The following is a 23,342-nucleotide window of genomic DNA, read 5'->3' on the forward strand; positions in this document are numbered from 1 at the left end:
CTTAAACAAGCACCTATCAATGTAGAGTAACTAAGTCATGTTTGTCAAATTCTACTGAAATTAAATTCAGAAGCAACCCTTAAGTTTGTACCTATCAAACCCAGCCTTGAAAAGGGGTCATTCTCCACTTCTGTATCAATTCAGCGTAAAATGTGGAAGTCTTAAAGTAACCTAAGAATTAATGTTCAATCCTGATAATGGGTAATCAATAGCAGTAATTTTGCAGGATATGAAAGCTGGTAAGAATCTAAACACACCATTAGTATTTACAGATTTTCAGCAACTGATATAGAATTTTTTATTTTTGATCTCTCATAAGTAAAATATGGATAGAGTATTTCCTGCTACCAACAGTACCAATATTACTGAAACTCAAGAATCAAACTACTAGGAGCACTGCATCAAAAACTAATGATGTAATTAATGTATGGTGATTAACATAACATAAAAAAAAGAACTAAAAAGAAACTACTAATAAACACTAAATTAGAATATCAAATTATTTAAAGACTTTTTTCCGGTGATGGGGGGGGAAGACTTTTTTCCTTCTCCTTTCTTTTACTTCTGATCCCCACAAATATTTTGGTTCTCTACTCAGACTTGTTCACCACTAATATTTCAACCCCAAATATTTAAAAAACCTGAACCATAACTCTTAATAAGCAATCCATTGGAGGTCCTTATCCTCCCAATTCCTTGATAGCCTTTCAGAATTAAACAGCCTCTAGAGACTAAATCATAACACAGGAATACACAGGACTAATTCCCCAAATTTAAGAAAACAGGAAGGTAGTATCACCAAGAAACTACACATAATCCAGTTCTAAGAAGTTCAAACTAATCATACCGTGTATCTTTTAAAACCAGGAATTTTGGACATCAAAAGGACCACTGGATACTAACAGGGCCAAGTGTTTACTCAGAAACTTTGTTCACATGCCTAAGGCTATATTAACTGCCAAATATGGAGCTAGACAAGGAATTCCCATCTTCTTTCCCTCTAACATACAGGGCTGCCTAACTGCAGTTGAGGGTTCACGGATCCAGGTACCGGCAATCCTAACATTTAGAGGACTAGCACAGTGTGTGGAGCCTTGAACCTAAAAACCGTATTTTAACCCAAGTTGAAATCTTAACTTAGGGGGAGCGGGGTCAACTTTGCTATCATTGCAGGTTTGGTGCACGAGTTTTGTTGTTTTTTAAAGCAAAGGCACCTACCCTCAAAAAAAAAATCTGTTAAGAAATTAGGTGTGCCTTGGGGGGAAAAATTCATCTATGCGGAAAACTGTAAATGCAAATCTATATTCACTCCAAATCGGCACAGAGCCATCTTAAGAAATCTGCTTTTAAAGACGCAGATAAAATTCGATCAGATTCGGCTAACAAAAATCAACACAATCTAGGGAAGCTTATATTCTTCCCGTTGACTATTCTTCCCGCACCCCCCCCCCCAAAAGTGGGGGAATAGGAAGAAACCCATTTCCCAAAGCACTGAAACATCTTTTCTATTCCTGGGTCAATATAGGATTGTCTGCGTAAAAAGAGCAAGAAAAGGTGTACGTTATATACAGCCCGGGTTTCTGAACACGTTAGGGATAAACCCGAAGGGGGGTCAAAGACCGAGGAACACTAGGTGCTGGGTAAGCAAAGCGGCGGCTGCCTTCAAACCCGGATTCTGTTTCGATGCACAGAAATGGTGCCCGGAGGCCGCTACTTTCGCATCTGCGTCGCTTCTGCCTCCGCCGACACAGCCTCTTTTCCCCTCCCCCACGGGCGGGGCGGCGACGGCCTCCCGGCTCCCTTAGAACCGGGGAATAAGAGACGCAAACCCCTCGGAGACAAGGCTGGTGGGCTCCCCACCCTAAAACATCCTCTCCGGAAAGCCTACTCCTCCACGTCTCGTATTGGCCTCCACCAGCGCGCCTCTGGGAGCTGCTGCGTCCCTGTTCCCAGCTCGCCACCCCATCTCCAACAAATCCGGGCCCCACCTGTGCCCTCCGGGCCCTCCATCCGCACAACGCGCGCCGGTCACCTCCCTTCCCACGCGGTCTCCCACCCCTCACCTGAGAAGAAAGGTTTGGCTTCTTTCACGCACACACGGCAGCGCAGGCAGCCGGCAAGAACAATGTCTCTCTCTGCCGCGACACCTCCGACACTACGGCTCACGCACAGGACGGTTGCCTCGAGCCGCGGCGCGCGAAGGGAATGTCCCCTTCCGACCACCACACCGACCTCCCTTCTCGGCCCCCGTACACACCTCCAACCAACAGCGGCGGCGGGTACGTCGCGCGGAGGTCAACAGGAGAGTCGCCGAGGACCGGCTGCAGCGGATTCTTCTCGCTCGCCGCCCCCTCCCTCCGACAAACCTCAAGCCTCGGAAGCCGGAGAGCCGCGAGCTCGTTTCCTTACAACCACCTCTTCCCGGGCGCCAGGCGCTGCGGCGAGCGACAAGGAACACGGACGTCCCGCCCCCTTTGCCACCGCCCCCTCTTATTGTTTTACCCCTGCCGAAAGGGCTGGGGAACCCCCCAGCACGGCTTCAGCCAATCACGCATCTCCTTCGCGAGCTGGACCCAACCTTCTCGTTTCTCTGCGGAGCACGCGCAGAACGCCGCCGCGCTCACGTACTCTCGCGCCCAGAAAGCCGGGGAACCGGAACCGGCCTCAAGCCGCGGCGAGAGTCCGCTGATTTGACGTCACAAGGAGGCTGTTTTTTTTACTGCTCTACGGCTCTGGCCTCGCCGCCCTTCGAGATTGCGCCCGAACAGGAACCGGTTGGCTGCAGCGCTGTCTTTTGCGGCGTCTTTTGGAGAGCGATATTTCTGGTCCCTTTTGATTATTAATGTTGAAAGGGAAGGAATTTTCTCTTTGAACTAGGTGTCTGCAGGTTGCTGCTCTAGACCATAAAATGCAGCCGGTGGTTTCAGCTGTTTGCACCCCAAACTCAACCTATATTGTTTATTAACCCATCCTAGGAAACGGAGGTATTAAACTCCACCGAGAAGGTCAAATTCACCCTAACCGTTCAAAGCAATATATGTTACGGAATCTACTAGGTGCTAGGCCCTGGGATGTAGAAAAATATGATGTGGCCTGCAAAGAGAGGGAAAGAATCTCTTTGTGTGCCTGTTGTGTATTTAGGTGTTGCTAAATACACACTAAGCGTTTTACATACTAAGGCCGCTAAAAGGCTGAAATCCCAGGAGATATCAGGATTACAGCCCTGTCCTAGATCTAGGCCCAGACTTGGCCCCAGGGCATAGCTGGGAAAACACTAGACACTGACTCTCGTGACCTTGATTCATGGAAAAAGCCAAATCTTAACAGTCAAGGAAGCCACTTTGCACCTTAGTTCTGGCAATGTCTCTCAAAAGGATATCAAGACAGCAGAGGCATTTTTGGAAGGAAGGGCTGAGAAGATGATGAAAGAAATGAAAGGGCAATTAGAAAAGGAAAGAACATATTTATTATATGCCCATGTACCAAACATAATGTGGGAATAGACATTTCATCAGTTTTAAGAGCAATTTTAAGGTATTTTCCACATGTGAAACCCGAGGTTTACAGAGGCACTGGCAACATCTGAACCTTCAAAAACTACACTGTTTTTACCTTAGTTTGCTTAATCATTTTGTTACATGAAAAATATTTGAGAAGACCATAACTTTTATGAAATGAACTTTGACGTTTTTTTTTCCTTTGAAGCATAACATATTACATGAAGATTGCCCTTTAAATCTAACTCTTCAAATTACTTTATGTAATTGTTTAAGCATAACAATAACCCTATAGAGTAGTTACTATTTTATGCCCATTTTACAAATGAGGAAGCTGAAGTTTAGAGAGATCAAATAACTTGCCAAGCTCAGACAGCTACTGTTGGGTGAAGCTAGGAATTAAACACTAGCAGTCTGCGATCACACTCCATGCCCTTAGAACCACAAGTTGTAGAATACTCTCACTGTATTAATTGTCAGGATTTACCTCCTCTACTACTGATTGACATTTTGATTATTTCCAGTTTGGGGTTCTTATTCACAACCACTGTTATTCTTCCCGAAATGGATCCTAGTGCATAGATACAAAAGTTTCTCTAGAGCAATGGTTCTCAGATCTTAACGTACATCAGAATCACCTGGAGTGCTTGTTAAAACACAGATTGCCAAGCCCCACTCCCAGGGTTTCTGATTCATCAAGTCTGGGTTGAGGCCTGAGAATTTACGTTTCTAACAAGTTCCCAGGTGATCAATCTATCGCTCCTCTCCTAACCACACTTTAAAAACCACTGACTGGGGCGCCTGGCTGGCTCAGTCAGTGAAGCATACAACTCTTGATGTCGGGGTTGTCAGTTCAAGCCCCACGTTGGGTGTAGAGATTACTTAAAAATCTTAAAAAAAAAAAAAAAACGGGCACCTGGGTGGCTCAGTCGTTAAGCGGCTGCTTTTGGCTCAGGTCATGGTCCCAGGGTCCTGGGATCGAGCCCCCATCAGGCTCCCTGCTCCGCGGGAAGCCTGCTTCTCCCTCTCCCACTGCCCCTGCTTGTGTTCCCTCTCTGGCTGTCTTTCTCTCTGTCAAATAAATAAAATCTTTAAAAAAAAAAAAGAGTCGGACACTTAACCAACTGAGCCAACCAGGTAGCTCTATCCATACTCTTATATAAAATAATATACTAGTTACTTCATTCAATACTTTCCAACTGAACTGAATGCCACCATAGGTCTTCTCTGAGCACTGAATCAAGAGGAAACCCTTCACTCTCCACCTCTCACCCTGTTCTATTTCTGTTCCTAGCACTTCTCACTGCCTGACATGTATCATTTGGTGGGTTTTTAAAAATTGTTGGCCTCCCCAATAAACTCTAGTTTCATAAGGGTTCAAATTTAGTCTGTTTTGTTCATAGATGTATCTCTGCCACAAAGGAGACATTCAAAAATAATTAATGAATAAACGTGTGTGTATGTGTGAGATATATATATATATAAAGATAGATGGAAGAAATGGGGTCATAATTAAACAGTGTTTTGCAGGATACTACTTTTTTCTTTTTCTTTTTTTTTTTTTTTAAGATTTTATTTATTTATTTGACAGAGAGAGACACAGTGAGGGCAGAATCACAAGCAGGGGGAGAGGGAGAGGGAGAAACAGGCGCCCCGCGGAGCAGGGAGGCCGATGTGGGGCTCGATCCCAGGACCCTGGGACCATGACCTGAGCCAAAGGCAGACGCTTAATGACTGAGCCACCCAGGCGCCCCTTCTTTTTTCTTAACAATATAATTTGGGCATCCTTTTATGTTAGTACATAGGTCTGCTTAATGTTTTTTTTTCCCAATGGTTACATAGATGAGGAATAACTTTTTAAGCTTAGAGGCAGGAGAATCAATTATAAAGAAAATTATGAGGATATAACCAAAATAAATATAAGCTATGTACTTGTACACTGCTGTCATAAATTTGAGTCAAAGGACTAATAAAATTTGATAAGAAATCAATATGAAAACCTAATCAAGGGGCACCTGGGTAGCTCAGTTGGTTAAACATCTGCCTTTGGCTCAAGTCATGATCCGGGAGTCCGTGGATTGAGCCCTGCATCAGGCTCCTTGCTCAGCAAGGCATCTGCTTCTCCCTCTCCCTCTGCTCCTCCCCAGCTCGTGCTCTCTCACTTGCTCCCTCTCTCAAATAAATAAATAAAATCTTAAAAAAAAAAAACAACCTTGGGGTGCCTGGGTGGCTCAGTTGGTTGAGCGACTGCCTTCGGCTCAGGTCATGATCCTGGAGTTCCGGGATGGAGTCCCGCATCGGGCTCCCTGCTTGGCGGGGAACCTGCTTCTCCCTCTGACCCTACCCCCTCTCATGTGCTCGCTCTCTCTCATTCTCTCTCTCTCAAATACATTAAAAAAAAAAAAAAACCTAATCAGAAAACATGCAAAGGAAGTCCAATTCATAGAAAAAAGTGCATAGCATTAAACACATATGAAGAGCTGTCAAAATGAAACAAGGGCAAACCATAAATAAATGTAAATATTTGTAAATGAAAACATCCAATATTCAAAACCAAGCCCCTTTGTACATTTCTGTTGGAAGTAAATGTTAATTAATCCTTTAAAAAAAGTAATTTGGCAAGATATATCAAAAACTTTAAAATGTTTGCACTTTTTAAGCCAATAACTCCACTTCTAGGTATATAGCCCTCTTAGGATATGCACCAATAAGTTTGCTATGGGGATGCCTGGCTGGCTCAGTTGGTGGAGCATGTGACTCTTCATCTCAGGGTTGTGAGTTCAAGCCCCACATTGGATATAGAGATTAGTTAAAAATAAAATCTTAAAAAAAAAAATAAGTTCATTGTGATGTTATTTATTTATCACCATTTAAAAACTGGAGGCAGGGGTGCCTGGGTGGCTCAGTCGTTAAGTGTCTGCCTTCGGCTCAGGTCATGATCCCAGGGTCCTGGGATCGAGCCCCACATCGGGCTCCCTGCTCAGCCGGGAAGCCTGTTTCTCCCTCTCCCACTCCTCCTGCTTGTGTTCCTGCTCTCGCTGTCTCTCTCTGTCAAATAAATAAAATATTTTTAAAAAATTAAAAAACAAAAAAAACAAAACTGGAGGCATCTTAAAAATAAAAAAATTAATTAAAAAAATTAAAACTGGAGGCATCTTAAATATCCAAAAATCATAGTCTGTAGTCTAGAAAACAAGAATGGAAGTGACTAATGAGTAGAAATTTCCAGTCTCTATCACAGTTTAACATGTCTGGCAAGAGTAAACTACTCTAAATGTTTTATTTTTTTTATATTAAAGATTTTATTTATTTTTTTGTCAGAGAGAGGGATAGAGAACAAGCAGGGGCTGCAGCAGGCAGAGAGAGAGAGGGAGAAGCAGATTCCCTGCTGAGCAGGGAACCCAACGTGGGACTGGATCCCAGGACCCAGAGATCATGACCTGAGCTGAAAGCAGGTTCTTAACCGACTGAGCCACCCAGGCACCCCAACCTAACCGGATCTTAAAACGCATTATCACCATTTTGCTGAGGAAGTAGGTATGTAAGAGATGACTTTTCATGCATGTTTCAAGGCGCCCGTAGGACTCCAAAATATGAAGACTAGGCACTGGGGGTCAAATCCAAATCCTGAAAGGATACTTGTTTTTCTTGCAAAGTATCTTTACTCATCACAATTTTAGCATTCCAACACTTACATGACATTTAACCTTTTGAGACAGGCATAACAAATGTCTTGGGCTAGGAACCAATTCAGTTAGTAAGGATTAGGATGCCAGCAGCATAGTCTGGGCTTTGGGGCCAGGCTGCCTGGATTTCCATCCTAGCTTCACTTCAACACTTGTTAGGTATATTACCTAGGTATTTTACTTCAGGTAGGATGCTTAACTTTTCTGTGCTTCAGAGTTTCTCATCTGTAAAATGGGAACAATAATATTTATCTTATTAGAGTACTGTGAAGATTAGATGTAAAACATCTACAACCATGTCTGGCCCATGGGTAAATGCTCAATAAACATAAGCACTGAATGTTTGGTGCTTTAAAAAGCATAGGCACCGGGGCGCCTGGGTGGCTCAGTTGGTTAAGCGACTGCCTTCGGCTCAGGTCATGATCCTGGAGTCCCGGGATCGAGTCTCGCATCAGGCTCCCTGCTCAGCGGGGAGTCTGCTTCTCCCTCTGACCCTCCTCCCTCTCCTGCTCTCTGTCTCTCATTCTCTCTCTCTCTCAAATAAATAAATAAAATCTTTAAAAAATAAAAAATAAAAAAAATAAAAAATAAAAAGCATAGGCACCAATTGCTTTCAACTGATTCCTTCTTCCATGAATGCTCATTGATTTGCTTGGAAGTAAAACTTACATTTGTATAGCATTTCACAGTTTTCAAAACACTTTCAAACACAATTCATTTCAGTTTCACAAGCAATTCACCAAGTAGGCAAGCTGCGCAAGGCTAAAAGTGGCCAATTTAGAAAGAGACCCCAGAATCTCCCGGGGTTCCTGCCACTATACCACATTCCACTCTTAAATGATGAACCTCCGCAGCCTTGGAGCAAGGCTTCCGATGGAAAACAAGTTACTTGGGAATTTCAGGGCTCTCTTGGTGCAGCTGGCTCCTTTGCAAAGCTTTCTGATGCAAAGAGAAACCCGCTCCCAGGAGTAGGATGAATCCATTCCTTTTAGAACAGAATAGAAGAAAGGCTATTATAGCCTGAAGAAAGAATCAAACGTTAATTTTCCCTGAAATCTTTCCATCCATTATCCTTGTAAGCCTGGGACAGGTTAGGGTCTAAAGAAATGTTCTTCTCCATTTGATCATTGTGTCAAAATACGTCACCCATCCAGAAAGGTGCGTAAAACATTTGAGTGACCTACCCATTTGCTAAGTATAAAATGTAACAATATGACTGCCTGCAGTAGGTGGTAGGTGTTAGCTACCTAACTGGTTTTGATCATACTATTAAAGTCTTCAAGCAGAGGAGATTCTTTTTTTTTTTTTTTTTAAGATTTTATTTATTTATTTGAGACAGAGAGAATGAGAGACAGAGAGCATGAGAGGGAGGAGGGTCAGAGGGAGAAGCAGACTCCCTGCCGAGCAGGGAGCCCGATGCGGGACTCGATCCCGGGACTCCAGGATCATGACCTGAGCCGAAGGCAGTCGCTTAACCAACTGAGCCACCCAGGCGCCCAAGCAGGGAAGATTCTAAATGCTACCAGCTTGGGAGAAAAAAGGCTGCAGACTTGAAGGAGGTCACTTCGTCAGAATTTAGAGATGAGAATCTCATCAAAAATCACCCCAAAGTTGATTTCAGTCGGAAGAGCGTGTGACTGTTGATCTCTAGGTGGTGAGTTCGAGCCTCACGTTGGGTGTAGAGATTCCAAAATAAATAAATAAATAAACTTAAAAAAAAAAAAATCAACCCAAAGAATTAGGTTACAGGATTACAAAAGTAACCCATCTGATTAATGGTTTGTAAATTCTAACAGATTCTATCCAATGCTCATGAAGTTATGATGACAGCTAAAATCACCTCGGGCTGAGTGATCTAAAAGATACAGTAATCCTGGGAAGTACAACTAAACATAATGTAAATAAAGGAAGAGTCATCTGCCCTGAGTTGCCTGAAGTCCAAAAAGTGATGACTTTGGAAGGAGGCAAAATTTCACCAGTATTTATCTTGCACTGTCCAGGGTAGATTATATTTGGCAGACACGAATATTCTAGTCATTACTGGGTTACACGGTGTGTTTACTTTTTCAAGCCTTATAGTCTGGATATGAGATGCCTTGAGGTCATCCAGTTCTCCCCTCTTAATGCTCACCAAGCACTCTGACCCAGAGGAGGGGCCCTGCTCAGCAGATAATCTATTCATTGAAAAGGCATATCCCCCTTTGTGAAATAGTATTCTGGTGGGTTATTAATCAGTCTCTAATGGATTAACTCAGTGTCAACCAGTGTACCTGAGCCAGATTTCCTTGTTGTGGGAGAGGAGGGAAGCTGAGGGGCAATCCTCCACTTAAATATAGGAGTGGGGGAAAAAAGGGATGAAATCCCATTTTCTTCACTAACTAGTTTTTGTTGTTTGTTTGTTTGTTTAAGTAATCTCTCCATCCAATGTGGGGCTCGAACTCACCACCTGGAGATCAAGAGTTACATGCTCTTCGATCAAGCCACAGAAGCACCCCTTCACTAATCGGTGTTTTGATACTGGTCAGGTTAGTTCACTTTTTCGACCTTTAGTTTCTTCAGGGATAAACAGCCAGCGTTAGGTTTGTTGGCAGGATTAATCATAGTGTTTAGCACAGTTTCTACCATAGATGGTATATAGGTCTGATTCCTATTATAAAACTGAGGCAGACCTTCAATATTGGGGGACCTCAGCACGGCAGGGTCATAAAATCATAAACAGACATTAGCCTAGGTCTACCCTCCATCCCTCCACTCTCCATTCTCCTCTTGGGTCAAATATGTGATTTGGTAGTACAGAGAGACCATTCCATGAGTCTTTGTCTTAAAAAGACAGTCAAATTCAGGAGCAGGAAAAGCATACAGTACCTTTAAAAGCAAATTTATTTTCACCAAGTCTCTTTTAGCAACCAGGCTATAAAACTGTTCCAGGTAGTGGGGCACCTGGCTGGCTCACTCGGTGGAGCATGGGACTCTTGATCTCAGGGTTATTAAATTCAAGCCCACACACTGGGTGTAGAGATTATTTAAAAAAAAAAAAAAATCAGAAAGAAAGGAAGGAAGGAAGGAAGGAAGGAAGGAAGGAAGGAAGGAAGAAAACAAAACTATTCCAGGTAGTAAAAAACCCAACTGTATGCAAACTACAAGGCGTTCATCATACAGACCAAAAACTTAAAAGACAGGAAAGAAGTTGTGAAATTTCTTCTGATTGGAAAAAGATCATCATAAAAAATTATACCCTTGATACTCCCTGAAAGCATTTTGGCTTTCTTCTACATTGCCCAGTTGAGAGCAAAACACTGAGTCTCAGCAACAGGCCTTATTTTCCACCCACGGGTTTCCAGGTGTAACCATTTCCTTGCAGGTTCTAGGCTAGCTAACGTCTGGATTCTGGCCCCATGGCAGCAGAATACTTCTCTAGGCTTTACCTCAGCAGGAGGCATATATGAGGTTTATGACGAAGGCAAGAATCCTCCTCAGAATCAAGATTTGTCCTATCCTTCTGGTCAGACCAGATGCCTGGCTTTTAAAAATATCTCTACCTCTCTTATTCCGGATTGCCACTCTGACCTATGCCTTGTTGACTCACACTCTCTGGGTGAGCCGGGCCATGGAAGAGCATTCCTGGCTCCTACAAGCTGGCTCAAAACAGCAGCTCCCAGTTACATTCCCACATCTAGCTGGGCTTCAAGGATCCCAGACCTGATCTCTAACACCAGAGCCATGGCCCCAAATTACCCAAGTTCTTGTGGTGACTTGAAAAGGGAAAGACAACTGAAAGTTAGTGACCAGAAAGTAGTCCCAGATAAAGTGTGTTCACAGGGGCAATAATGTTGGAAGCAGAGGTTTTTTCTCTAAGCAACCAAGAACTGTAGAAAACCCAAGGAACTTTCAGCCCGTTAAGTAAAAGAATTATAAAAGAGTTTGGGGCTTTTCTATAAGCAGAGTTAGGAAAAGATTTTTTTAAAAAAAGCGCTCCTAAGAATTGTTAGAGTTTCAGATCTATTTATTTCCTTTATGATTTTCCTTAATGTATTTCCTTATATGTTGTTCTAAACCAGTTTTTAACCTGAGGTCTATGCACATTTTCAGGGGATGGAGATAGAGGATGTTCATGAAACCATGCACATTTTGTACCTATGTGTGTATAGTTGACCCTTGAACAACATGGGGGTTGGGGTGCTTACTTGCGTGCAGTCAAAAATCTGCATATAACGTTTGACTCCCTGAAAACTTAACTACTAATAGCCTACTGTTGACTGGAAGCCTCACTAGTAACATCAACAGTAGATTAATACATATGTTGTATATTATATGAATTCTATACTATATTCTTACAATAAAGTAAGCCAGAGAAAAGAAAATGTTACTTAAAAATCATTAAGGAAGAAGAAATACCTTTATAGTACTGTACTGTATTTATTGAAAAAAATCTGAATATAAGTGGATCTATGCAGTTTAAAAACCGTGTTGTTCAAGGGTCAATTGTATATGTCTTTTTTTTTTTTTTTCTGAAAAAGTCTGTATTTCATTGTCTTCTAAATGCATCTATGTCCTAAAGGGTTAAAAACCCACGATCTGGGGGTGCCTGGGTGGCTCAGTCGATTAGGCTCTGCCTTCGGCTCAGGTCATGATCCCAGGGTCGGGGATCGAGCCCCGCGTCAGGCTCCCTGCTCAGCGGAGAACCTGCTTCTCCTTCTCCCTTTGCCTGCCACTCTGCCTACTTGTGCTCTCTCTCTATCTCTCTGTCAAATGAATAAATAAAAATCTTAAAAAAAAAAAAAAACCTGTGATCTGAACCACATTCTTCTTCAGTGTATATCAAGGTAAGTTGGTTTATTAAGATGAAGGCTTTAGGGGCACCTGGCTGGTTCAGTTAGAGCACGCAACTCTTGATCTTGAGGTTGTGAATTTAAGCCTCACATTGGGGGTAGAGTTTACTTTAAAAAAAAAATGAAGGCTTTATAGTATAAAGAATGCTATGTTCTTCTCTTTTTTTTAACGTTTTATTTATTTATTTATTTATTTATTGGAAGCACTCATGCACGTGCTTGAGCGGGGGGAGGGGCAGAGGGAGAGTGGGAGCATCTCAAGCAGAGTCTGCTTGAGATGCTCCCACTCTCCCTCTCTCTTCTTGCCCCTCTCCCTCTCTCTAATTAATTAATATCTTTTTTAAATAATTTTTTTTTTAGATTTTATTTATTTATTTGACAGAGAGATACACAGCGAGAGAGGGAACACAAGCAGGGTCAGAGGGAGAGGGAGAAGCAGGCTTCCCGCTGAAGCAGGGAGCCCAATGCAGGACTCGATCCCAGGACCCTGGGATCATGACCTGAGCCAAAGGCAGATGCTTAATGACTGAGCCACCCAGGTGCCCCAAAATAAAATTTTTTTTTATTTAAATGGTTTCTATTTAATAGTAGACAAAATAAGGATAATGTGCATTTCATAAAGCTGCATGTTTTCCATGAAGGATTATTTAACTAAACCTAAAGTTTAGAAATGAGGTAATATTATGATTTCTGAAAGAAAACTAAAAGAAGGGTCACATAATTAATCATTTTTATTAATAACTTGCTTTCAAGGAGTGTGTATGCTGATAGGAGGGATGCATACCAAGAATTTTAATGTCACTGTAACAGAATAAGGTTTAAGACAGAGATCAGCTCCGGGCGCTGTGAGAACAGAGAAGGGGCAGTTAAGTCAAACCAGAGGTTCGAATTCACGCAGGAGGTGACACCTAAGCAGGGTCTGGAAGGTGAAGCGAGAGGGAGCCACGGAAGAAAGTGCAAGGGCTTACAACCACTGTCCCAGGCAGAAGAACGGCAAGAGCAAAGGTGATGGAACCTGTGTCGGGAAGTACAACTGTTTGCTCTAACTACAACATTGAGTTCAAGGTGGGGCATGACGTCTCAGAAGGCAGGCGTGGGGAGTAAATGGCATTTCACAAAAAATTTTCTTCAAGTTTTCCCACTGTATATAAATCCTAGAAAAGTAATTTGTGCAAACACTTCCATCACAGAACGCTTATTTCTGTGAGGAACAAAGACAAGACATACATCTTGGAAAAGCTGGGCTTAATTTCCGTGAACTAACTCCACCTTTCCTCTCTATTTTTCTCTGCGAACTGAGAAAATGTACAGTTTTTAAGCATTTAAAAGCAGTACTTTTTTCTCGCCTTGGAACTTTCAGGGGTCTGATGACCTTTCTTGTACAATGTGGGATCTTAAGGGAATCACAGAGGAAGCTGGAGCAACGCTTAAGTCATAGAAACCTGCAGAAGTAATTGGTTTCTGCCTGACTGTTTGCTTGGGGATACATTTTTCAAACAAATCATTTTTAGGGATTTCTGACTAAACATCAGGACTAAAAACATCATTGCTAATTTTATGGGCACAAGGGAGTAGTTATCTAGTGAAAGAAGCACATTTATTGGTTATTATGTTTGTTGGGTGTATTTTATTTTTATTTTTTTTATTTTTTTAAAGATTTTATTTATTTATTTGACAGAGAGAGAGACAGAAGAGCACAAGCAGAGGGAGTGGCAGAGGGAGAGGGAGAAGCAGGCTCTGCACTGAGCAGGGAACCCGATGCGGGACTCGATCCCAGGACCCTGAGATCATGACCTGAGCCAAAGGCAGATGCTTAACCATCGGAGCCACCCAGGCGCCCTGTTGGGTGTATTTTAAATGTCAGAGCCTCTGTTATCAATGCTTCTGATCTGGCTGGCCTCAAACCAAGATACCGACCTCATACCCTAGTTACTCTGTGAGGCTTATTTTGGGGAAGAGACCACAGCAGGAGACCTGAACCCTTCCCCCCACTTTCAGAGCTGCTATAAGATACCTGAACATTCAAATACATTAGGGAAGGCTTAATCCACAAAGACCTTCCTCCTGCTTTATCGTGGAGGGCAAATCTTGTTGGTCCATAAAAAGAAATTCCAGAGGACAAATTTCTGTGCAAAGTACTTTGCCATGTTTAGCAAGCATTCCACTAGTCTGTTTGAGAGTGCAGGGAGAGAAGAAATTGCCAAGGAAACTAGGCACTTTCTAACACTTGTAGGTATAAAACCACTACTTCATCCCTAGCTCTATGTTTGGTCTTATACTTAGACATTCTTGGGTGAAGAAAGGGGCTGGTCTACAGTACTGGATATTAGACGTGAAAGAGAAAAAAAAAAGTTTAAATAGGAGGAAAAATCATAAGCAGTTCCCAAAATAAAGATCCCAGGGAAAAAATCCCAGAAAGAAAGACCTAGATAAGGAATTCAAACTCTTATGTTTGTTAAATGTTATAAACATTTAAATTTATTCAGTTCAGGGGGTGCCTGACTGGATCAGTCAGTAGATCAAGAGTCCTTTGATCTTGGGATTGTGAGTTTAAGCCTCACGTAGGATATAGAGATTACTTACAAATAAAATCTCTAAAAAATAAAATCTCTAAATCTCTAAAAAACCATAAATTTATTTAGCTCAAATTTAATGAGTTGGCCAACTAGCTCTGCAAGACCAAAACTGTATCATTTGCCTTCAACAATGTCAGTCTTCTGAATTAAAATTCCCAAACAAATCCTTCAGGTATGGATTATTTTCATACTGAGCAAGGGAGGTAGCTTATTTAATAAATCATGTGAAGAATATTTTGGAGTCTCAATGAACCTTTCAAGTAACTTGTTCTGAAGAAAATTAGGTTAATTTAACATCAAAAGATCATCATGGCTATGGGCAATAATATGGTTGAAACTCACAAACATAATGTTGAGTAAAAAGGCAGACACAAAAAGGGACATATTCTATAATTCTATTGGTACAAAGTTTTAAAAAAGGCAAAACGAATCTATGTTTGTAGAAGTCAGAAGAGTGATTACCCCTGAAGGAGGGAGGCATACAGGAAGCTTGAAAGATGCTGAGAAGGTTTGGTTTCTTGAACCCAGGCGCTGGCTACATGTGACTTGAGTTTGCACAGTTTTACTGAACTGTATACTTATGGTTTATGCTTTTTTCCTGCACATAAGTAAGAAATAAATTAAAAACAACAACAGGGGCGCCTGGGTGGCTCAGTCGTTAAGCGTCTGCCTTCGGCTCAGGTCATGATCCCGGGGTCCTGGGATCGAGCCCCGCATCGGGCTCCCTGCTCCACGGGAAGCCTGCTTCTCCCTCTCCCACTCCCCCTGCTTCTGTTCCTGCTCTCGCTAACTCTCTCTCTGTCAAATAAATAAATAAAATCTTTAAAAATAAATAAATAAATAAAAACAACAACAACAAAGATCAACATGGGTCCTGCATCAATGAAGCACCTGGGTTAAAAACCAACATTTGAATCCAGAACAGGGAAATCTATAGAGAAGGAAAGTACATTAGTGGTTGGTTAGGACTGGCAGTTGATGGCTAAGGGGGACAGAGTTTCTTCTTGAGGTGATGAAAACATTCTAAAAATGACTGTGGTGATGGTAGCACAACTCTGTGTATATCGTAAAAAAAAACCAACCACTGAATTGTACACTTTAAAAAAACAAAAACAAAACCTATATTTGAAGAACTATTGTTATTTTTTTAAGATTTTATTTTTATTTTTTTTTAACTATTTAATTAATTTATTTATTTGACACAGAGAGAGACAGCTAGAGAGGGAACACAAGCAGGGGGACTGGGAGAGGGAGAAGCAGGCTCCTGGCTGAGCAGGGAGCCCGATGCAGGCTCGTTCCCAGGACCCTGGGATCATGACCTGAGCTGAAGGCAGACGCTTAACGACTGAGCCACCCAGGTGCCCCCAAATAAATAAATAAATCTTAAAAAAAAAAAGAGAGATCAGGTAAGTATTAGGATTTGGATCAATGGAGAGAATGGCGTTGGGCAGTCCAGATAATGGGACATGAAGAACAAAAAAAAAGAGCCATAACGGCACAAAGTATCAGGGAAAATGGAGGGACTTGAGAAGTTTCTGGAGAGCAGAGATTACAACCTGGGAGCCTGTAGGCCAGATCCAGCTCACAATTGTTCTGGTTAGCCCTCACAGTGTTTAAAAGGTTTCTGAATTGATGCTTCATATTTAAAATTGGGAGATTTCATACCAAAATCCAGATGGCCAGCTTTTCTTGAAAAAGATGATGATTTGACAGCACTGGACACACACTCCACATGTGAACAGTGGGAAGATCAGTAGCTACTGCTCCCTCAGGATGGGGCACCCTCTCTTCAGTTTTGGGCAGCCTTTACCACCACCTGCTTCATCTCTTCATTTACTGGCCTGCTTCTCCAGGTGTTCAATAATTATCTAGTTAATGAATCAATTAGAATAGGAGGGAGAGATGGGGCGCCGGGGTGGCTCAGTCAGTTAAGCATCTGACTTCAGCTCAGGTCATGATCCCGAGGTCCTGGGATCAAGTCCCACATGGGACTCCCTGCTCACAGGGGAGCCTGCTTCTCCCTCTGCCTGCTGTTCCCTTCTGCTTGTGCTCTCTCTCTCTCTCTGACAAATAAATAGATAAAATCTTAAAAAAAAAAAAAAAAAGAATGGGAGGGAGAGAGAAAGAAGAGGAAGAGAAGGAAAGAGAGTCCTCCTATTAATACCAAAGAGTTATATCAAATGCTCACACTGTATACCTTAAACTTATAGAATATTATGTATGACTTATATATCAATAAATCTGGGGGGAGAAAAAGAAAAAAATAGGGCGCCTGAGTAGCTCAGTTGGTTAAGCGACTGCCTTCGGCTCAGGTCATGATCCTGGAGTCCCAGGATCGAGTCCCGCATCGGGCTCCCTGCTCAACAGGGAGTCTGCTTCTCCCTCTCACCCTCCTCCCTCTCATGCTCTCTGTCTCTCATTCTCTCTGTCTCAAATAAATAAATAAAATCTTTAAAAAAGAAAAAAAGAATAATACTAAAGAGAGTAACTGTAGAAGACCTCACCAAATAGCACACCAATTTAAGTGTAGACTATGGCATGGGGTGAAAATCACCTGAAGGCATTTTCCTACGCAGCAATATGATCAAGGTGAGTGCTTGAAAATTTTACGTGCAACTTTAGCTAGCACATATGTCAAAGGAGTGCTTGCCTGACTTTATGGAACACTAGTAAAATTAGGCCCTCCGACTTTACATATGATACACAGTTGAAAATAAATAATGAAAAGAATGCTAATAAAATTAATGATTTAAAAAAAAATCTACTTCTGAGGTAAGTATACATTTATATCTCACCAAGTTCCAGGATTTAAGATGAGAGGAAGAGCTGAAGTGTGAGGTGCCACATCCAGAAACAGTTGGGGGGATTTTCAGTAATTTTGAGGATGAAGTAAAAAAGACATGAAGGAAATTGTGGCAGGAGGACACAGAAGAAGGGATAACAATCAAGACCTAATGAATGTCCAGGAGAATGGCCCTATGGCTCAAGGCCCAGTTCCCAGAAGACTCTGTCAGTGAAGGTGGGGGACATCGACTGGTGGGACTGGGAAAAAAATAAAACAAAACAGGATATGATTGTCTGGGAAGGGACCTGTTAAAACTAATCAACACTTCAGGGCCTCAGCAAAACAGGCCTCATACCTACAGGAAGCACGACATTCTTGGGAAGGCAAGACAAACATCATTGAGGTCCTCAGGATGGAAGGCTATGTGACTGCAGGCCCTAGCAGGCCCGCCAATCAGACTCAATTCTAAGTTTGCCAAATTGTGATCCTTCAGTTCCTGCCCTGATGTTTCCTGAACTGGGCAGGTCTGAGTGTGGAGGGAATGGATACAGGTGTGCAGCCCCTAGAGTTCAAGATGGGAGCGGGGCTAAGAAGTCCCGGGCATCCCCAGAAATTAGCTAGAAACATGCATCAGGAGCTCAGGAAAGAAGGCTGGAAATTGAGATTTGGGGGGAATGCTGAGAAATCAGTGCTAAGGGAGAAGCACATCACCCTCAAAGCATTCACATTTAAGGGATGTAGGGATGGGAAGGAACCACCATAAGAGTCAAAGATTCACACAGAAAAACCTGAATAGAACAGAATCATTTAACATCACAAGCTAAGAGAGCAAGGAGTTTAAAAGAAGGGGCTGTTAAGAGACTCTTAATCATAGGAAACAAACTGAGGGTTGCTGGAGGGGAGGGGGTGGGGGGACGGGGTAATTGGGTGATGGGCATTAAGGACGGCATGTGATGTAATGAGCACTGGGTGTTGTATAAGACTGATGAATCACTGACCTCCACCTCTGAAACTAAATACATTATATGTTAATTAATTGAATTTAAATAAATTTTTAAAACTTTTTAAAAAAATAAAAGGGGGGCTGGTAACAGGCATTTACCGAAGAAAGGACACACAGGACAGAGACTGAAATAATGTCCAGGATCTGGCTGGTAACCTTCAGAAGAAGAGTTTTCATGGAAAGGGGTGGAACCCGGCTTGCAAGAGGTTAAGAATAGGAAATTAGTGGGTGCCAACCAATCCATTGGTATTTATGGCAGTAAAGTTGGAGGTGTGTTTGTCTTGGCTGTGGATTTGCTAGGCTATGACAAGCGCACACTGAACTCCTGCCAGGCCACCCCCTTTCATGTCTGAAAAGAAATAAGAAATCACCTAGATCATGTATGCTTACTTAGTCCTGTACTTGTTATATTTCTTCTTTTTCAAAATGGAAGCCAACAGCTCTCCAATTCCATCCATGGTTGCCAACAGTCCCTCACGGTCTGGGCCGTGTTGAAAGAAGGACCACGGGGCTCATTCCTCTGGGAACATGGAGGGGTCAAGGAGCAGTAGACTGACTACGCAGGAGGGGATACGTTCTTTCCTTTGCTGCGCATTTGTGTTTTTACTTCCACACAAGTGCCCAGTGGCCTTGGCAAAACAAAAACAAAAACATTTCAACCTGTAAATGATGCAGGCGCAACAGGCAATTGCCAACCTTCTAGCAGTTGTTCCCGGTCATTGGTGTCGTCACGGAAAAAAGACTAAATCAAGAGTGCAGACACCAGTGGGCAGCCTGCTAATTTTATAATTATAATCCTTTTATACAGTTCCCTGTTCACATGCACACAAGGTCAACAAAATTAAATTCACAGCATTTTCTACAGGGTAGGTGTTCAAATATACTTGTTTTTAAGCAGCCAGAAAATGGTCATTGCTAATAAAAACGATTTAAAGGAAACAGAACTTCCTTGAAAAGTACAAACCCTTATATTCGGACTTTATTTCACATCCTCTTTAAAAAGACAAGTGATTTGGGCTTTCTTATACATGGCACCGAAAACAGAAGCCTTAGAGAAAATAATATAAGAAAATTTAAATTATGAAATAAATGTATTTTGCTGAAATATTTATGGATGAAATATGATGCCTGGGATTTGCTTCAAAATGATAAATAATTTAGGGGATGTGGGTAAGGATATATATATATATAATATATAATATATAAGATTAGCCTTAAATCGATAATTATTTAAACTTGGCAATGAATATGTAGAGATTTAATACAGCATTCTCTCCACTTTCATTTGTTTGACATTTTCCACAATATAATGTTTTTAAAAAGTACTGTACTTTTGTAAATTAGATAATATCTTGCAAACAAAATTGAAAGGCAAGCAATAAACTAGGGGGAAATATGCAAAATGCTACCCTGTAAGGGTTTATATCCTCAAGGGAGAAACAGTTCTTACAAATGAATTAGAAAGACTAATAACAAATAGAAAAAAATGCCAGGAATGGGTAGTTCACAAAAGAAGAAATACAAAAAGCTAATAATCATATGAAAACATAATTATGGGAGAGAGAATAATGGTCCCCCCAAGGATGTCCATGTCCTAATCCGCAGACCTGTGAATGTTACTTTACATAGCAAAAAGGGACTTTGCAGATGTTGATCACAGATTCTGGGATGGGGAGATGATCCTGGATTATCCTGACAGGCCCAAAGTAATCACATGGGTCCTCCTGAGAGGGAGGCAAGAGGACCAACTTTAGAGAGAAGGCGACCTGAGGAAAGAAGCAGAATCTGTGAAGGAGATTCAATGAGGCCAAGCTGCCGGCTTTGAAGATGTAGGAGGGACCATGAGCCAGGAAGTGCAGGTGGCCTCTGGAAGCTGGCAAAGGAAGGAAACCGATTCTCCCCGAGAGCCTCCAGAAAGAAGCAGCCCTGCTGCCACCTTGTCTTTAGCCCAGTCACTGTGCCTGGAGGAAAACACACAACACTGCCTTCTGACCTCACTTCAAATTCCTGCCTACTGACTCCCAGGGGCCCTACCTCCACCACCACTACAATTCCGCACAATTTCTTGTCAATTTCCCCTCCTAGGTAACTATGTCACAGCTTTTCTGCTCTCCTCAAGTTTGTAGACAACTTCTCCCCACTTGGCCTCCCAAGGCATTCCTGTTGTCTCTGCAGTTGCTGGAGGGAGGGACTTCATCACGTGCCCACAACCCAGCTGAGCAATCAGGGCTCTTTCCTGTTCTCCTGCCCTACACCCTGCACTCCTCTGTCCCTCCTGTTGCTTTCCATATACCATGCTCCTTCCAAAGGCCAAGCATCCCTCTCACCTACCCAAGAATATCACTCTGGCAATTGTCCATCATCACGTTTTTCCCTCTGTACTGGATCGTTCCCATCAACAGAGAAACACTCTTTAAAGTTGCCCCGCTGAAAAGCAGTAACAAACTTCCCCTACCATGTTCCCTTCTAGCCACATCCCCATTTCTCTGCTTTTCCTCAGAGTAAAAACTCTGCTATCTCTGATTCCTCTTCTATCCTTTTTGAACCCACTCCAATTGGTTGTTAATTCATCCTGGGCAAAGAGCTGCACGGTGGGAATCATTATATCCATTTCCAGAAGAGGAAATGGAGTCTCAGAGACGTGGGGCAGATTGTTCAAAACCACACACCAGCACCCAGCTGATTATGATGGCGGGGCCCTTCCTAGTCAACGCTTCGGTCTGGCTCGACAACTTTCTTATTTTCTCCTGTACATTGGACCATGCAGCCAGTCTCCTGTAACACTGGCTTATAAATGCCGATAAAGCATTTATAAGATGTAATTCCAATTACTTTATGGACTGCAACATAATATATAATATTTCAGATTTTATGTCTGTGTCATGGCTTACATGGAGATGTTTTCTCTTGTAGTTTCTGCTTTTAGGAGAGATTGCATGAATATTTCCTTAAGCTATGAGGCTACATTACTATGATCTATACTGTATCATTTTATTCGTAAGTTTATTATTTTAACTAATACATGCTCCATATGGAAATGTAGGAAATGGGAAGCAAAAATAGATGAGCCACAATCACATGACCAAGTACAAATACTGTTAGCACTTTTTTTTAAATTAACATATAATGTATTATTTGTTTCAGCACATTTCTTTCTTTCCAAGTTTTCATGTGTTTTTTTTCTAGTTATACTCATAACAAATATAGAAAAGCAATCTTGCATTATCTACTAAACTATGCAAAGAAATCAACATAAATAAAAACATGTATACTTAAGGATGGGGACTGTTTAATTCCGCATAGACAAAAACAGGAAATAAATGTTCAATAGAAGAATAGTTACATAATTTGTTTCCTCCTCCCCAGAGTCAAAATAATACTAGAACTTCATTGCATTGTTGTAAGAATTAAATTAGATAATGTGTAGAAAGCATAGAGTATATAAATAAAAGAGAACTGCTCAGAGAGCATGTTACTTTTACCTTGGCTTATCTCCTCAACCCCGTGTTCTCTAATTTAGCCATTTCCAGCTCAGGTCAAAGTGCTCTAACCTGGCCCCACAATTCCAGAATTTCCATTCTAAGGCTCCAATGAGATGAGGTTATTCTGTCAGCCAAATAGATACCAAGGAAACTTAGTCCTCTGTGTCCTATTTCTCACAAAGATGAGTTCTGCTGCATTGTTTTATAGGTGTTCAATATGTCTCTCTGATGGACCTAAATCCATCTCTTAGCCACAAATTACCAACTGTAAGAAATTATCTTTGAGTTTGGCCTACACCCCTGGTTTGGCCTATACCCCTGGTTTGTCCCTTTCTCTTTTGATGACTACTTTGTCAGAGTTTTCATTCACTTCTCCCTTGAGACAGCAAGCACTCGGTCTTTTTAATCCTGTATTTAGTTTTCTTGTCCACTTTTAGCATCTCACACATCAGGCATAAAATAAAACTCCGAGCAAATTAAATAGTGTTGGTACAGTAAGTATTTTTGGAATGAGATTGTCTTTCCCTTTTTTTTTTTTTTAAGGTAATCTCTACACCCAATGTGAAGCTCGAACTCATGACCCTACAATCAAGAGTCCAGTACTCTACTGTCAGCCAGGAGCCCCAAGATTATTTCTTTTTATTGTCCAAAAAAATGTGCCTAAAATATACTATTAGAGGGGCACTTGGGTGGCTCAGTTGTTAAGCATCTGCCTTCAGCTCGAGTGGTGATCCCAGAGGCCTGGGACCTAGCCCCACATCTGTTTCCCTTCTCAGCGGGGAGCCTGCTTCTCCCTCTCTAGCTACTCCTGCTTGTGTTCTCTCTCACTGTCTCTCTCTGTCAAATAAATAAATAAAATCTTTTAAAAATAGATATATACGGGCGCCTGGGTGGCTCAGTTGGTTAAGCGACTGCCTTCGGCTAAGGTCATGATCCTGGAGTCCTGGGATAGAGTCCCACATCGGGCTCCCTGCTCAGCAGGGAGTCTGCTTCTCCCTCTGACCCTCCCCCCTCTCATGCTCTCTCTATCTCATTCTCTCTCTCAAATAAATAAATAAAATTTTTAAAAAAATTAAAAAATAAAAATAAAAATAGATATATACTACTAAAGTTTATTAATGGTACACTTAAAAAAGGGGAAAAGATTAAATAATATTGGACAATAATTTTAAACCACTTGGTTTAAATAAAATATTTTTCTTATGCGCCTTAATTTGCTAAAAGGAATCTTGTTGAGTAAGCAGTATTCTAAATGTGGAATGACAGTGTCATCTGGATCCAGTAAATAATATCCTAGTCCTCATGTTTGTTTATATTTGTTGTACATTCCAGCCACTTGTTAGAAAGTTTCTAGGCTCAAATACAAATACTGATATAATTTTGGAGAACAATTTTATCCAATTATCTTATACCCACTAGCATACTCTAGAGGAAAAAAATAGACCATGAAAAGGGGTCCAGAATATGCCACTGTGGCATATAAA

At 41.7% G+C, this 23,342-nt stretch overlaps 1 protein-coding gene across 4 annotated transcripts in view; it reads right to left on the reverse strand.

Moving 5' to 3' along the window:
* G3BP2 (G3BP stress granule assembly factor 2) overlaps window positions 1–23,342 on the reverse strand; it is a 76,816-nt gene that overhangs the window by 32,272 nt on the left and 21,202 nt on the right. Inside the window, exon 1 of one of the 4 annotated variants that reach the window (XM_045880991.3) lies at window positions 2,258–2,473. The exons of 1 other annotated variant lie outside the window; for it this stretch is intronic. The gene's annotated coding sequence lies outside the window, so the exon portion shown is untranslated. Of the gene's footprint in view, window positions 1–2,063; window positions 2,181–2,257; window positions 2,474–23,342 lie in introns of those variants that run through there. 2 more of the 4 variants (XM_045880995.3, XM_045880997.3) reach the window with 2 other exon arrangements.

Source organism: Mirounga angustirostris, unplaced genomic scaffold (genome assembly GCF_029215605.1).
Source record: "Mirounga angustirostris isolate CCGP_5_RB_7025 unplaced genomic scaffold, mMirAng1.0.hap1 SCAF_2, whole genome shotgun sequence".
Lineage (NCBI taxonomy): Eukaryota > Metazoa > Chordata > Mammalia > Carnivora > Phocidae > Mirounga > Mirounga angustirostris.